The sequence below is a fragment of the Phodopus roborovskii genome, unplaced genomic scaffold, assembly GCF_943737965.1.
Source record: "Phodopus roborovskii unplaced genomic scaffold, PHOROB, whole genome shotgun sequence".
NCBI classification, from domain to species: Eukaryota; Metazoa; Chordata; class Mammalia; order Rodentia; family Cricetidae; genus Phodopus; species Phodopus roborovskii.
The window spans coordinates 30,684,311-30,699,856 of NW_026126480.1; the positions used below are offsets into that span (position 1 = coordinate 30,684,311).

The 15,546-nt window shown below is 48.3% G+C and overlaps 1 protein-coding gene and 1 pseudogene across 1 annotated transcript in view; one reads left to right on the forward strand and one right to left on the reverse strand.

The window, feature by feature from the left end:
• LOC127227646 (B-cell receptor-associated protein 31-like) overlaps positions 1 to 3,186 on the reverse strand; it is a 61,872-nt pseudogene extending 58,686 nt beyond the window's left edge.
• The window catches only part of Scnn1b (sodium channel epithelial 1 subunit beta), a 54,356-nt gene continuing 41,089 nt past the window's right edge, over positions 2,280 to 15,546 (forward strand). Inside the window, exon 1 of the mRNA XM_051192856.1 lies at positions 2,280 to 2,392. The gene's annotated coding sequence lies outside the window, so the exon portion shown is untranslated. The remainder of the gene's footprint in view (positions 2,393 to 15,546) is intronic.

The following is a 15,546-nucleotide window of genomic DNA, read 5'->3' on the forward strand; positions in this document are numbered from 1 at the left end:
TTATTTGAAATTAGGATTCCTTTGTTGTTTTCCACTGAAACAACACGGGGCAACAGACAGGATAAAGAAGCACACAGTCTGAGGGCCTGTTAGGAAGCCAGGCATCAAAGAGATTCAAAGAAGTACTGACAGTGCTGTTCTAGAGTTTTTGTTCCAGAAAGATGGCTTTGGAAATATTTTATTTTATTCTGTTGGGAAGAAAGGGTTTGTGTGGTGTGTGTGTGTGTGTGTGTGTGTGTGTGTGTGTGTGTGTGTGTGTAGGAATGAGCATGCTAGTGTGCTTGACTGGCATACATGTCTGGAAATCAGAGATAGACTTCAAGTGTCTATTTCATGTATTTCCTTCTATCATTCACCACCTTCTTTTTTGAGGCAGGGTCTCTTACTGAATTGGGAAGTTGCTGTTCTGTTTGGACTGGTTTGCCAGAGAAACCCCAGAATCCACCTGTCACCTGTCAGGCCTCCCCAGTACTGAGATTACAGGTACATGCCACCATACCACTTAAATTGGGTGCTGGGTGTCTGAACTTAGTACCTCATGATTGCACAGCAAGCCTTTTACACCCTGAGCCATATCACCTTTTCTTTTTGTTTTGAGAAGGTCTCACTGTGCAGCCCAAGTGGGCCTCATCCTCAGACTCTGGGTCTTCCTGCCTCTCCTCCCAAATGCTAAGACTGAAGGCATGTGCCATCAACCCTGTTCCTCATCCAGAAAACAGCCATCGGTATAACCCTTTGTTCTGCTTAGTTTGTTGTCAACACAAGCTAGGGTCTTCTAGGAAGAGGGAACCTCAAACAAGAAAGTATATCCATCAAATTGGCCTGTAGACAAGTCTGTGGGCATTCTTGTGTAATAATCGCTGTGGGAGGGCCCAGCAGGTGGTCCTGAGTTGTATGAGAAAGCAGGCTGAGCAAGCCATGGAGCACAAGCCAGTAAGCAATGTTTCTCCATGGTCTCTGCTTCATCTCTCGCTTCCAGATGCCTGCCCTGGCTTCCTTTGTGATGTGCAAAATGAAATAAACCTATAATTGCCGAAGTTGATTTTGGTCATGGTGTTTATCACAGCAATAGAAAGCAAACTAAGACACCGGTGCAAATAAAAACTCTGGGGTCTTAACAGTTTTTATAAGTACACTAGGTACCTGTGATGCAATAACTCCTATATCAGGAGCATCCTTGGAAAGATACACAGGAAATGAAACAGTTTGGTTACTGGAGAGAAAGGAGCTGAACAGACACAAGGGTGACTTTTATCTTGGGAAAGGAGATGGTAGAATAAAGGGAAGGCAGTGAAGAGTGCAGGAGGCAGATGTCCTTAGTCCAGTCTCTGTTGTAAATACCATGGTACTTGGGGAAGGTTAAAAGAAAAGTTTGTTTTGGCTTCTAGCTCCGGACCAAGGTCACTAGGTCCTACACCTGGAGGTGTCCTCCTTGTTGGCAGAGTCCCAGCGCAGTATTGGAAGTTGGGTGCTCCTGGGAGACCTAGTCAAACTGGATACAAACGCACACCCAGCCCAGAGATTGACCATAACCCGTTGACCAAGTGGATGAGTTCATCTGTTAAGGGAGTAGTAGATGGGCTATCCCACTCCTCAGAAGGGACTCCTAATCACCTCTTACAGTGCCACCTCTTTTCCTCTCAAAATTGAGCTTCAACTTCAACTTGGAAGGGTTGGAAGGGGTAAACCATTTTCAGCCCCTAGCACAAGAGAAACTGGGATTACTCAGGCTACACCATAAGTGTGGTGGGTGAGGTCTCTGGAATGGAGCCAGAGATCCAAACCTCCCGGTGGCCTGTCTGTTTTCTACCACAGAGGTAAAGGCTATATCCCACTACCAGACAGGTACAAGAATGTTCTGGGAAAACCAACAGCGGGAGCTTTTCTGAAACCCTCAATTTGTGCAGGGAAATCTCAGCACCAGTAGAACAGGACTGCAGCAAGCGACTTGTCACCATGAGCATGAGATGCGCTCCCCCTAGGTGAGTGCGACAGATCCAGGGGAAGGGCAGGAAGGAGGGTTTGTGTATGACTTATGATGGTTATAGAATGGGGACACACAGAGGAAGGGATTTCTGCACTTGGGTAGGGTATGTAGTCTCCGCCGTGTGCAGGAATGGAACGAGGAGGTGAGAAGTGGCCTAAGGGAACTACAGAGGATGCGGGCCTGGAGCCTTGAAGTGGGGCCGGGTAACCAGGGAGCCTGACAGTGCAGCTGGCCAGTCTGACCCAGGTAGGCAGGCTCCGCCCGCGGGCGCTCCCGAGCGGTCCCCGCCCTCCGCGCTCCCTCCGCCTACAGCGTCGGGGCTCTACAGGTGACCCAGCGCCACAGCCACTCCGACGCCACCACCTTAGCTGCCATCACCGCAGACTCGAGCCTCAGTGTAAGCAGGTATGACAGCGACACCACCCCCATCCCCGCGCGCGCACTCGGACGGGGACCGCAGTCTGGCCCCTGACAGTGGCCGAGAGCCGCCACACAGCCTCAGTTTCCCACCGGAGGGCGTTGGGGTATCTGGCCGCCAACAAACTCGCCACTGAGGAGATGGTGGGACTGTACCCGCTGGGGATGCGGGGAGGACAGGGGGAAGATTCGCTCAGCGAATCGGAGAAAGACCCAAGGAGGGTCGTGCTTTTGACACAGCTAGAGAGAGGGAAGGGCTGTGGTCAAGTCCTCACGCGGAATGGGCGGGGCGAGCAGCAAAACTAGAGCGCATCTCACGCTACCAAGCAACTCTGTCAGGTGGGCTCTCCTCTTTCACAGAGAGGTGGGGGGGGCGGGGTAGGGGGACGAGGCGCGCACTTCAAAAAGGATCCTAGAGACAAGGTGCTGCTTACCGAACTGAACCCGGGCTTGTGGCCTCCTTTGCCCGGCCACCCAACTTTAGGGAACACAGATGTAATAGGCAGTGCTGGAGAGAAACCCAGATCCAGTTCCCAACCTAAGCTCTTTCCACCGGTCCGGGATTTTGAGCACAAAGTTAAATGTCTAGAGAATGTCACGTGGCATAGATGTGCTGAACACAGTACATGAGTGACAGAGAACTTTCCATAGATGGGAAGCTGAGGCACACAGTTTAGAGAGGAAACTTCAGTTTTTCCCACTCACAAGAATTCTCCATCGGTGAGGGTCTTGGGGTGCTTCAGTCTGGTGTGATCCCTGAGTGTGACTCTGGAGAGTTCCATGATGGGACATCTGCTGGCAAACCAATACAAGGGTCCAAACTTCTTCCTCTCAAACTTTCCAAGTCCTACTCTCCCTCCTCCCTAAACATAACCACTATCTGCAAATGGAGTATTTCTTCTAGACCTTTCTCAATACCTATACAGTCATATATACAAGCCCATAAGAAATGTGTAAAATAGTAAGGTTGGTGGGCAGATATGTAATGTTAATTGTGTAAAATCCATCCACACCATTTGGCAATAGTGACTTAATCTCAACCCCACATATTCCTTCTAGAATCATCTATGTTGCTGCATAGACATGGAGCTAACATAAATTATCATTTTAGGGTCAAGTTCAAAATCTTGTTCTTTGTTCTCAACTAATTTCACAGGGTATGAATTTGGGGGACAAGGTCCCTTCTTTTCCATTGCATACACAGAAGCCATGTTTACATACATGTATGGACAGCCATGTGAATACAAGTACACATTGACATAAGACAGACTCCAAAGCACACAGACATATGGACAGGCAAGCCCACCTCTGTGCTAGCTATCTGTAGGCAAGGACAAACCCAATTCCCCCTACCTGCGGCTTCCACAGAGTCCAGGGGCCAGTAAAGAGCCAGTCCTCAAGCTCTGCCTGTCTGTGCCCAGGGGGCAGAGATGACACCAAAGACCCCATTGAGGGGCTCACTGCCCCTGTCATTCTCGCTCTCCAATGGGAGGCAAAGTGATTAAGAACTGGAGGAGTCAACAGTTGGTAGTGTTTGCTGCTCTCCCAGAGGACCCAAGTTAAGTTCCCAGCACCAGTATCAAGCAGCTCACAACCACCTGTAACTAGCCTTCAGAGAATCTGCCACCCTCTTCCTGCCTCTGAGAATACTCACACACAGGGCGCAAACACAAAGAGATGCATAAAGTTAAGAACCATAGGTTCTTAAGCCCAGTGCCCAGTCTCCTGGTCCTGTGCCCCACACTTTCTGGGTCCAGATAATCGCTTAAGAAAATATGTCCATCCTCAAAGGTGTGATAGAACCATCAAAAGTTTGCTGGAGCATGGGGTGGTAGTACATACCAGTATCCTAGTGCTTAAAAGACACAAGTGAACTGCAAGTTCAAGGCCAGCCTTGGCTGCATAGCAAATGCTAAGTCAGCCAGGGTTTCATATCAAGATTGTCTCAAAAGACCAAAATAAATGAATGTGCAAACAAGCAAGGAAACAAACCATTCCTTGGAATGTTTGTAACAGCCAGGCTAGCAAAATGTTAAAACCAGAAATACTTGAGTTTTGATTACATCTTTGACACTTCTCAGGTTAGGCAAGTCCACTCCTGTCTCTGAGCCACAGTTTTCGCATCTGTTAAATGGGCTCAATGATAATAGTCTTTCCAAACTGTTGAGTGTTCAGTAGGATGATGAGAATAAAATTCAGAAAGTCTTGTTCTGGGCAAGGGAGACCCTAAGATGGTCCTGTGTTGGAGGCAATGTTGAGTTACTACTTAGGACCTCTTCCACACCTCAAGGTCAGCCAGAGTCCTGAGAAATGATAGGAGACAAGGGGGATATTCCTGTTGGTGAGTGCTAAGCCCAGCTCACATCAGAGTCTAAATATGCTGTAGTACTAAAAAAGGTCCTACTGTGCATCCAGCCCTGAACCAAGATGCAGAAATGACTTCCAGTGCCCACCTTTGGAATACACCTTGGAATACAGGAGACCGTTGAAGTCGCAAAGAAAGCCTGGGGTAAGGGGGCTGAAAAGATAGCTCAGTGGTTAAAAGCACTGGCTGCTCTTGTAGAGGACTCAGGTTAGATTCTCATCACTTACATGGTGGCTCACAACCATCTGTAACTCCAGTTCCAAGGGATTCAATGCCCTTTTCTGTTCTCTGTGGACACCAAGTACACACTTGGTACATACATACAGGCAAAGACCCATGCACATAAAATTTAATACACAAATCTTTTATTTAAAAATTTAAAAAGAAAGCCTTTGAGCAGACTTTATGTGGCATGTCTGTGTATGTGTGTGTGTGCATGTTCAATTGCTCCTGTGTGTGTGTGTGTGTGTTCACTTGCTCCTGTGTGATAGTGCAAGCCTATGTGTTTGTGCATGGAGTCAGAGCCTCACATCTGGTGTCTCCCTCCAACCTGTCTACTTTTCTTACTGAGAAAGTGTCTCTCACTGAACCTGGAGCTCTCGCTGATCTGGCTAGTCTAGATAGGTGCTTGCCCCAGGATTCTGCCCCTTCTCCTGAGCACTAGGGTGGCCTCCACACCCTCTATTATGTAGGCTCTGAGGTTGTAACCTCTGGTCTACACAGCAAGTCTTTACCCACTGAGACATCTTCCCATCCCTTTAAAGGTGTAGGTTAGCTGATCAGGAGCGATAGCTCTGCTGTTAACAGCATGTATTGCTGCTCTCGAAGAAGGCCTGACTTTGGTTGCCAGCACCATGTCAGATGGCTCACACCACTTGTAACTCCATCTCCAGGGTTTCTGAGACCTCTGGTCTCCTTAGGTACCAGTGCTCACAAGCACTCACCCCCCCCCACACACACACACATAATTTCTTAAAAATCCTTCAAAATTGTAGGTTAGTCCTGAGATTTTTAAGCAACCAGAGCTAGTCAGTTTCCCTTTAGACCAGGTGGGAACCTCTAAGATCCCACAGTTCCCAGAGGCCACCCCCTATTCTCCAAGAATAGCCCAATGGAAAGTAACAACAGGACTCCAAAATCATGTCTGTCTCCCAGGTGATTTAGATAAACCGTGCCATATTAGATGTCTAATTTGGCTCTTTTGTGACTATTTCCTTGTGGGGGGAACAGGTGGTGAAGGGTTGTTCCAAGTATAACATGAGTCAATATGTTTAAACCATTCTGTTAATGCCTGGATTATGGTAAATAGGACCTCGGTATTCTGATAATAGAGGTGTTAACTCTGTGACAACATTTCAAGGAAAGGCAAAAAGAAGAGGGAAATCTCTAAGGTAGGTTTTGAAGGATGTACGGTTCTTCTGGGGACATAGTGAGAAAGGAAGTCCACATATAGGAAATAGCTTTAGGCAGCAGGGCAGTGGTAGTGCATGTGTTTAATCCCAGGCAGGTGGATCTCCGTGAGTCCCAGGCCAGCCCATCTACAAAGCAAGTTCCAGGACAGCCAAAGCTGTTACACAGAGAAACCCTGTCTGAAACACTCATTACTTAAATCCCAGCACTCAGGAGGCAGAGGTAGTTAATCTCTGAGTTTGAGGTAAGCCTGGTCTACAGAGTAAATTCCAGGAAAGGCAGGATTACACAGAGAAATCCTATCTTGAAAACCCAAGAGCAAAAAAGCAAGCAAACAGCCAGGAAGCAAACAGCATGGTAGCTCATGCCTTTAATCCCAGCACTCGGGAAACAGAGGCAGGGGGATCTCTGAGTTTGAGGCTAGCCTGGTCTACTTATCGAGCGAGCTCCAGGCCAGTTTTTTACATGGATGCTGGGGATATGAACTCAGATCCTCATGCTTGTGCAGGAAGCATTTAGTCCACTGAGCCACCTCTCCAGGCCCATGTATTAGGTTTTAAATGAGAATCTGATTTTTAAAGTCTGTGATGGCAAAAGAGCAAACACTATATAAGCCCACATATATGAGGTCCACAAGGAGAGGGCTGGGGAGGGATGTGGGCTGTTTCACAGTGCAGAGTCCTTTATGTTTGTGGTGATGAAAGACTCTGGGAATGGAGAACAGTGCCAATGTCAGCACAATGGCAGAAGTGTGCTTAGGCACACAAGCTGTGCACTTTAAAATGGTTTATGGTTTGTATTTTGCAACAAAAAAGATATGCACTTATGGAACTGGGTATATGTAACCCTATGGTAGAACACTTGCCTAGCATGTGCAAGACCCTAGGTTTGATCGTCAACAACAACACATACACACACACACACACACACACACACACACACACACAAGGAAACTACAAAATAGGAGCATCAACTTCAACTGTCCTGGGTTCCAGCCTTGATTCTGACACTTGTGGACCCAATTGAGTGACTCTCTCTCCACACTTCATTTTCCCACCTGCAAAATCGGGCAGGCAAAGTGCTGGCCTCATAGGCCCTATACAAACATTGTCATTTTGTGCACACACAAGACTCTGCTGCCTGGGGCCATCACAGATCAGGCTCAGGGGAAGAGGGTGACTGAAACCAGCAAATGACATCAAATCCTGAGACTTCAGGTTTAAGTTCTACACAAGGAAGAGAACCCATTGATGCCTAGGACCCATGTGAAAAAGATGAGCATGGTGGCACATGCTTGTAATCCAGCCCTGGGAAGGTGGAGACAGGATGATCCCTGAAGCTCACCGGCCAATGTACCAGCCTAATCAGCAAGCCCCAGCTGGAAACCCATCTCAAAAAACAACAAAGTGGTCCACTCCTAAGAAATGCCACCCAAAGTTGACTCTGACCTAGACACACACACACACACACACACACACACACGAATACAGACATGGTGGAGGGAGGGATCAAGTTTGTATTTTCTATTATCACTGACTTTGAACAGATTAGAAATTACGATTTTATATGTCAAGTACAAAATGTTGAGTCAGATAAGCTCTTGCTGGCTGGCTGTGATTCTTGGCCTTGGCTTGTTTCTTATCACACAGATCGTAGAGATTCGAATCCAGCCAGGCTAACTTAGTGACCCAGGCAAGCCTCATAACCTCTATGTGCTTCAGGATCCTCATCATGAATTGGAAATATTCTCCCCTCAAGATGGACACTCTGAGGGTTAAAGGGCAAAGCGCTTACCACAGTAAATCCTGAATAGATGGCTGTTATGTAACTAGATATTCAATGACCTGAAAGCCTTGCAAGTTGTGTTTTGAGAGATGTTATTGCTTATTTCTGTTTATTACAGTTATGTTTTTATTTTGTCCGTGTGTGTGTGTAGGTACAAACATATCACCACATGTGTATGGAGGTCAGAGGACAACTTGTAGGAGTCAGTTCTCTCCTTCTGCTGTGTATTTTTCCTAGGGATAGAACTGGGCTTGGCAGCAAGCCCCTTTCCCACTGAGCCATCTTGCAGGCCCTGTTTGTTTGAGTTTGTTAAGCAGGCTCTGTTACCCAGGCTAGCCTGAGCCCTAGGCTTAGAGATAATAGCTACCTCAAATAGGTTGGTTGGTTATTTGTTTGTTTGTTAGTTTGTTTGTTTGACACTAAAGGTCCTTATCCTAGCCATGACTCTGAGTTTTCTAAAAGGTCATTTGTGACCAGACAGTGTGCAGGACCCCTGGAGGCTCTGAGAGGTTCCCAAACTACCCAAGACCACACAGTAAAATCAACATGGGTTCAATTTTCTCCTTCCCTCACTCCAACACCCTCTGCCTGGGTGGGGAGTAGGCTTAGAAACACCTGGGCAAGCCTAGCTGCTCCCTTCCCTGCTGACCTTGGGGTGCAGACCTCAGTGACAAAGCCAAGCAGGGTTTCTTGCTTTCTCTCCATGTATGGGGAGCTCATTTGCAGGTGAGGACTGTGTCCATCCTGGAACGCCTGATCTGGCTCTTAGCACTTCCAGCAGAGACGGATGCTCTGCAAACAGGCTCTCATTGCTTGGGATTGCTGGCATTCCTAGACTGGTGAGTTTGTCTGCACATATTTGTGTGGTGTGGTTTGTGTGTGTGTGTGTGAGAGAGAGAGAGAGAGAGAGAGAGAGAGAGAGAGAGAGAGAGTGCACGTGTGTGCATGTGTGTATGTATGTGAAAGAGAGAGACAGAGAGACAGAGACAGAGTACATGTGTGTGCATGTGTGTGTGTACATATGTGTAGGTTGTAGCTCTTCCTTCTTTGAATCCTGGTGACAACACCCTCACTCACAGAGCTGATCACCTGTGCCTTCTACTCATGACACAGTGAGAGGCAGTTGGTCTTGGCCTTGGTGAATTGTGTTAGAGAAAGAAACTACAGAAATTGGCGTCTGAGGCTGTGGGTTTAAGGGCAGCCTTTGAAGGACTGTTTAGAGAGTACGGGGTGGCAAGTGTCAGCAAGAACATGCTTGGCATCTAGTACATAGTAAGTGCTCATTAAAGGGAGGCAAGAATAGGGAGAAAGGGGAGGAGGCAGAGAAGAAGGGAGGCAGAAGGGGAGGCCAAATACAAGACACAGCCCAGAGCCTACTGGAACAGACAGCCCTGACTGCAGCACCCAACCCCCTGAATTGGGTGGAGACTAGCAGGGGCTGGCACTAAGGGCTGCTTGCTCTAAGGGGAGTTTGGGGGAGGAGTTCACTAGCTTGGAGGCAGGGCTTCCACCTGCTGGGTGAGGGAGGGTCTTAGGGACCTCACTGTACCTGGTCCTGCCCTCCAGGCATCAAGGCTTGCCCAGCTCCTGCCTTCTGCCTCCTCCAGGCAGTTTGTGTAACCTACAGTCCCAGAGGCACCATTGGGATTTTCCTGGGATCTGGTCCATAGTGCTTGGGTGAGCAGGCTTGTGTAGAGTATTCTCCAAGGGCTGCCCCAGGGCTGATATTTGGCTCCTCGGGGAGAGCATGAGGGTGGGGCAAAGCCAGAAACACTGTCACCTATGTCTGGAATGCTGAAAGATCAAGTTAGAGCTAGGTAAGATACAAATCCCCCACCCCACCCAACCCTGGCTCTGGTCCGCCAACTGGCTAGGGGTTCACTGGTTGTTTTTCTGGTGATAGAACCTGGAGCTCTGTGGAAAGGGACACTCAGAGGTTGGAGACATCCCAGACAGGAATCAGGGATACCTCACATGCTGGGTACTATAACCTACTTTTTTTTTCATTTTTTTATTTAAATTAGAAACAATCTTATTTTCCACTCCCTCCCATTCTCCCATGTCCCCCACCATCCCCCACCCCGTCCCTCTTCTGCTCCATAGAAAGGGTGAGGCCTTCTATGGGGGAATCATCAAGAGTGTCACACCATTTGGGGCAGGGCCTAGGCCCTCCCCCATGTGTCTAGGTTGAGAGAGTATCCCTCTATGGGAATGGGCTCCCAATGTCCACTTCTACACTACATATAAATGCTGTTCCATTACCAGAGGCTCCATAGACTGCCCAGGCCTCCTAACTGACACCCACATGCAGGAGGCCTAGTTCTGTCCTATGCTGGTTTCCAAGCTGTCAGCCTGGGGACCATGTGCTCCCCCTTGTTCAGATCAGCTGTTTCTGTGGGTTTCCTCAGCCTGGTCCTGACCCCTTTGCTCATCACTCCTCCCTCTCTACAACTGGATTCCAGGAGTTCAGCTCAGTGCTTAGCTGTGGGTGTCTGCTTCTGTTTCCATCAGCTACTAGATGAAGGCTCTAGGATAGCATGCATATAAGGTAGCCATCAATCTCATTATAGGGGAAGGGCATTTAAGATACCCTCTCCCCTATTGCTTAGACTCTTAGTTGGGGTCATCCTAGTATATCTCTGGATGTTTCCTATAGCCTGCTTTATAAGAACGTAAACCAGGGATAAAGTGAGAGTTTGGTTAATGTGGGAGCTGAGGCGCCAAGCTGATGCTAAGCAAAGTAAGAATGATGGAAGGGGGGAAGGAAGTATGACAAAAGATGGGTGCATGCCCACATTAAAATAGACACTGAAAATAAACCTGGAATAGCAAGCCATGGCTCAGCTCCCTGGAAGCTCCTCAGCCCCTCACCTGGAGATTCCCCTTCCCACCCTCATCTCAGTCCTGCAGCTCCCAAGAGGGCCTTTCCAGTAGTGCTGACCTCAAGTGGGCAGGGTTGCTCCTAGTGGGGCTGGCAGTCCACTGGGCCAAAGCTGCGCCCTGGAGACCCTGAGCGGCCATCTCACCTCCTCCCCAGAGGCTCCCACACTGCCCTGGAAACAGCGGGTCTGCTGACTTTCCCTTTCAGCAATGGTCTGAATGCAGATGAGGCCCTCATGGCTTTCTCCCCATCAATACAGTAGCAACAGGCAGAGGTTTTACTTTTTCTTGTGTTGGATGCTGGGGATTGGATCCAGGGTTTTGCACTCAAACTGGGTTTTGCTAAGCCTGGGGGAGTGCTTTATACTATATGCAAGCACTTGCATTATGTCATTAAATTCTTTTAGCCGTCATAAAGGTGGGTAGTGTAACTATCTCCACTTTACACACAGGGAAACTCTGTTTTCTCTCTGCATGAATGCATTACCACCTTACAGTAGTCCTGTGAAACCGGTGGCCGGGTTGAATGGAATCAGAGAGGCTAAGTGGCTTGCTTACCCAAGGTGACTAAGAGCTAGGGAGTGGTGAAGCGGGGATTGTAGCCTGGACAGTTTGGCTGCAGAATGCACTATTTGCCTCGCGCTGCCTTCTAAGATGCTGGGTGTCGCCTGAGCAACAAGGGTAGAGAAAAAGTGGAATTTTTCCCTCTGGGACATGGCTCTTAATGTCTTTGGGCTACCCGCAGCCAAATGTAAGTTTTCAGCTTTCTGATCAGCTGGGAATCACGCTTGTCGTTGTGTGGGTTAAGGCATTGGTCTCCCCTAACAAAGAGTCTGGCAAATGTTAGCATGTGACTGCCACTTTGGGTACCTCTAATCTGGGACACCAGCTCAGCCTCCAAACTGCCCAACAGTAGCAATTTTCACTGCCCTGACTGATGGTTCCAAAGGGGAGGCAGGTAAAAAGACTAACAACTGGGCCTACCTCCCTAGACTTCAGCCACTGGGCCAGCCTGCCCTTGAAATAAGGTGGAGAATATATGGCCTAGACTCCATGCAGGGAAAAGAGAAGTCAGATTTCAGTAGGAAGCTTAGAAGGCCACAGAAGGGGACAACAGTACTGACCTTTCTGTTTTTTCTGTAGTGCTAGGGCAAAAGGCATGACTAGGCACATGCTAGGCAAGCACTCTGACATTGAGCCACACTCCCAGCCCTTTCTTCTTCCTCCTTCTGTCTCTGATCTCAGGTTGGAGGGGAGGGTATCTAGTGAGCCCCCATGCTTTGGAGGTTTTTACAGAGGAGCTATATACTTACAGGGCAATGGTTGCAGAGCTGACTGACTGACAGTATGCACTGTCAGCATTTACTCAGTCTGCTCACAATAACACTACCAGGGAAATGTGAACCCCCAGCACTCCCCGCCACCATCATTGTCCCTAAGCACCACTCCCATATCCATTATCATCATTATGCATCCATCATCACCACCAACCATCACCCCATCAGCAACAGTAACATAACCCATATTGGTTTTTCAGACCCAAGGTCAAGGCCCAGTCTGTAGACAGACACTCAGAAGACGTGCTGCAACTTGTCCCCTAGAAAAATAAGTAGGATCTGGGCCTCAACAGTACAAGAGGCACCAACTCGATTCCTAGCTCTTCCACTTTCTAACTGTGTGGTTTCGGGGAATTGACCCAATCTCTCTGAACAGAGATCTGATCTATAAAATGGAATGATTGCAATTCCTCCCTCTTGGGCTCATGGGAAGGGACACATAAGCTCATTCAGGTACAGTCCTGGCACAGGGCCTGGCTTAGATTGTAAAAGCAAAACAAATAGAGGAAAACACACAGGCCAGGGGAACAGTAGTTAAGGGCATAGCCCGAGGCTCTGGCTGTGAGTCAGTTCCCATCATCTCTGGATTTCCAGAGGCAGGTGGAGCCCAATGTGAGAACTGTCCTGGAATAGGGTGGTTTGCAGGTTTCCCAGCAGAGACCATCTAAGGGCTGAGCATGGAGGGGAGGGAAGGGAGGAGAGGGAGAGCTCCTGCCCAGATTGGAATTGAGATTCCCATTATGCCCAGTTTGAGACAAGTCAGGAAGGACATTTCTCCAGCTGGAGGCAGAAGTCCCAGGAAGAACCAACTACTTCCTTTCCCAATCCAAGCAGTTCCCCCAAAGCATCAGCACAGAACCCCCCACCCCCCATCATACGTGGAAACATTTCCTTCTGGGCTGTTCTCTTTTTGATGGTTTGTTTCTGAACAGCAATAAAGACAGCCCAAGGGAGCTCCTATGCCAGTGTGTCCTGAAAATCTTGCCTCCAGACTCCGGGACTGCTATGGACAGCTACATATGTTGTGTGTGGCACAACTCCAGGGTGTCATCCAACCAACTACTTATGAGTAGTGCCCCTCAGAGTTATGAGGGACACAGCCTGCACAAACAAACAGGGCGGGTCTGCCAGCTTCCTTCTCCTGATCTCTGTAGAATGATTTCATCAGTTCCCAATACAGGCTCCAAGCAGAGGGTGGATGGATGACGTCTAGCTGTCAATCAAGACCCAAAGAGTCCAGCTTTGCTGCCCAAGCAGACCAAGCAGGTTTGCAGTTGACCTTGAGAAGTTTGTGTGTGGGCATTTTGGTGACTGGGGATGGCGGAGGGTTCTACATGGTCACTAAGATAGATGACGAGGAAGCAGTAAGGCAGAGTGATCATAAAAGTGGGCTCTGCAGTTAGCTGTGGGCTCAAGTCCCTGGGTTCAATCCCCATCACTGCCAAAAGGAAAAATCCTCCTAGTCTTTCTGAGTGATTTGGGGCAAATAATTTGACTTCTTTGTGTCTCTTTTTCATTTAAAAATATGGTATATAATAACTCTTGTAGAGGCAAACTAGAGAAGCAAATGGGCTCGTATGGTGGTGAACCATGCTCACTGTACAGAACATTCATTTCAAGGTTCAGTGATACCCCAGACAGAAAGTAAGTCACTGAAGTCCTAAAGGCGCAGAAGAATCAGGGCCCAGCCTCGGCACCTATGGCCCAGAACCAGCTGGAGTCAATCAATATTAGATTGTCTTTTCAACATAACTTTGTAATAATTCAGGGAAGCTATGGCAACTGATGTGGAGTAGAGGGACCCTGTGGCAGCAACAGCCAGGAGAATCCAGCCTGCAGGCTGGATGGCCAGTTCTCTAGGACTGCAGTCCATTGCCCAAACACAGGGATATGTGAACAAGGGCTCTCCAGCCAAGCTGGAGCTACCTCTAACTGTATAGCATGTGAGCTAAGCATTGCCATTACATGCTTGACATGGCATAAAGATCCTTGCCATGGTAGCCCACATCTATCATCTCAGCTCAGGAGGCCAATGCAGGAAGATGGAGTTCATGGCCAGTTGAGCTACACAATGAGACCCACTCTCAAAGTTTAAAAACAAAATATTTTTGGGGCTGGAAAGATGGCTCAGAGGTTAAGAGCACTGACTGCTCTTCCAGAGTTTCTGAGTTCAATTCCCAGTAACTACATGGTGGCTCACAACCATCTTTCATGAGATCCAATGCCCTCTTCTGGTGTGCAGACAAATATTCAGACAGAACATTGTATATGTAATAAAAATAAGTAAATAAAATTTTTAAAAAGTGTTTTCAGTGCTTGCCTAGCAAAACACATATTCCTAGGTTCAATCCCTAGCATCATATACACATATAATTAATAATAGCAGTAGTAGTAGTAATAATAATAAATCTTACTGTCTGTGTTATAATTTAAAAAGGAGAGAGAGAGAGAGAGAGAGAGAGAGAGAGAGAGAGAGAGAGAGAGAGAGGATGACACCATTCGACAGAGCTCATGTGGAGGGGATTTTTATTAGGGGAAAGGGAAGGGAATGGGAAAAGGGGGAGGGGAGGTGGGAGACTGCCCTCTGGGGACAGGAGCAGCAAAAGGGAAAAAAGAGGGGGAAGACAGAGACAGACAGGGAAGAGAGAGAGCAGTGGCTCTTCCCATTGAGCATAACCCAGAACTCCAGGATGTGGTTGAACTGGAGTTTCTGATTCAGGAGGAATGGATAGGGCCTGAGGGTCTGCCTTGCCAGTAGTGCTCCCAGGGGTCATAGCTACAGTCAGGAGGACAAGCAGACTTTAAAAACACCTCTCTCAGTCATGCACTGGGCATTTAGCCCAGGGGCTCTCACCAGGCTGGGTTCCCTGGAGGCCCCCACCCAGGCCTCACAGAAGCATCAAATCTTGGTTTGCTTCTGCGGCCAAGCTGTGTCTTTGACCAGACTTGAGCGGTTTCCTCAAGTTCAAACCCACAATTTAAAGATATAATTGTTACTCAGAAACAGAGTTTCTGTGGTCATGCAGTCTTCTTCCCCATTCCATGGCTTCTGCCATGTACAGCTCACCGCAGAGGGGTCTTGGAGGATAGCACAGGTGAGCCTGTCAAATGTACTTTAGCCTCACCCCTGGTGGGCCTCAGCTTCAGGCCTGGAGTCATGGGAGGAAGGTGACAGGTGCCACCCCCTCAGAAAGCTGGAGCCATTACAGCTTTGGAGACAGACTGGGCCCAGTGCCACACTCCACAACTGCCTTGATCAAGAATGACCACCCAGCCCTCAACTGGTTTTCTAAGGCTTTGAACTTGAGAAGGCTGGCAGGCAGGTCTGAATGAGGGAGTGAGCTATTGGAGGTCAGAGAGTAGAG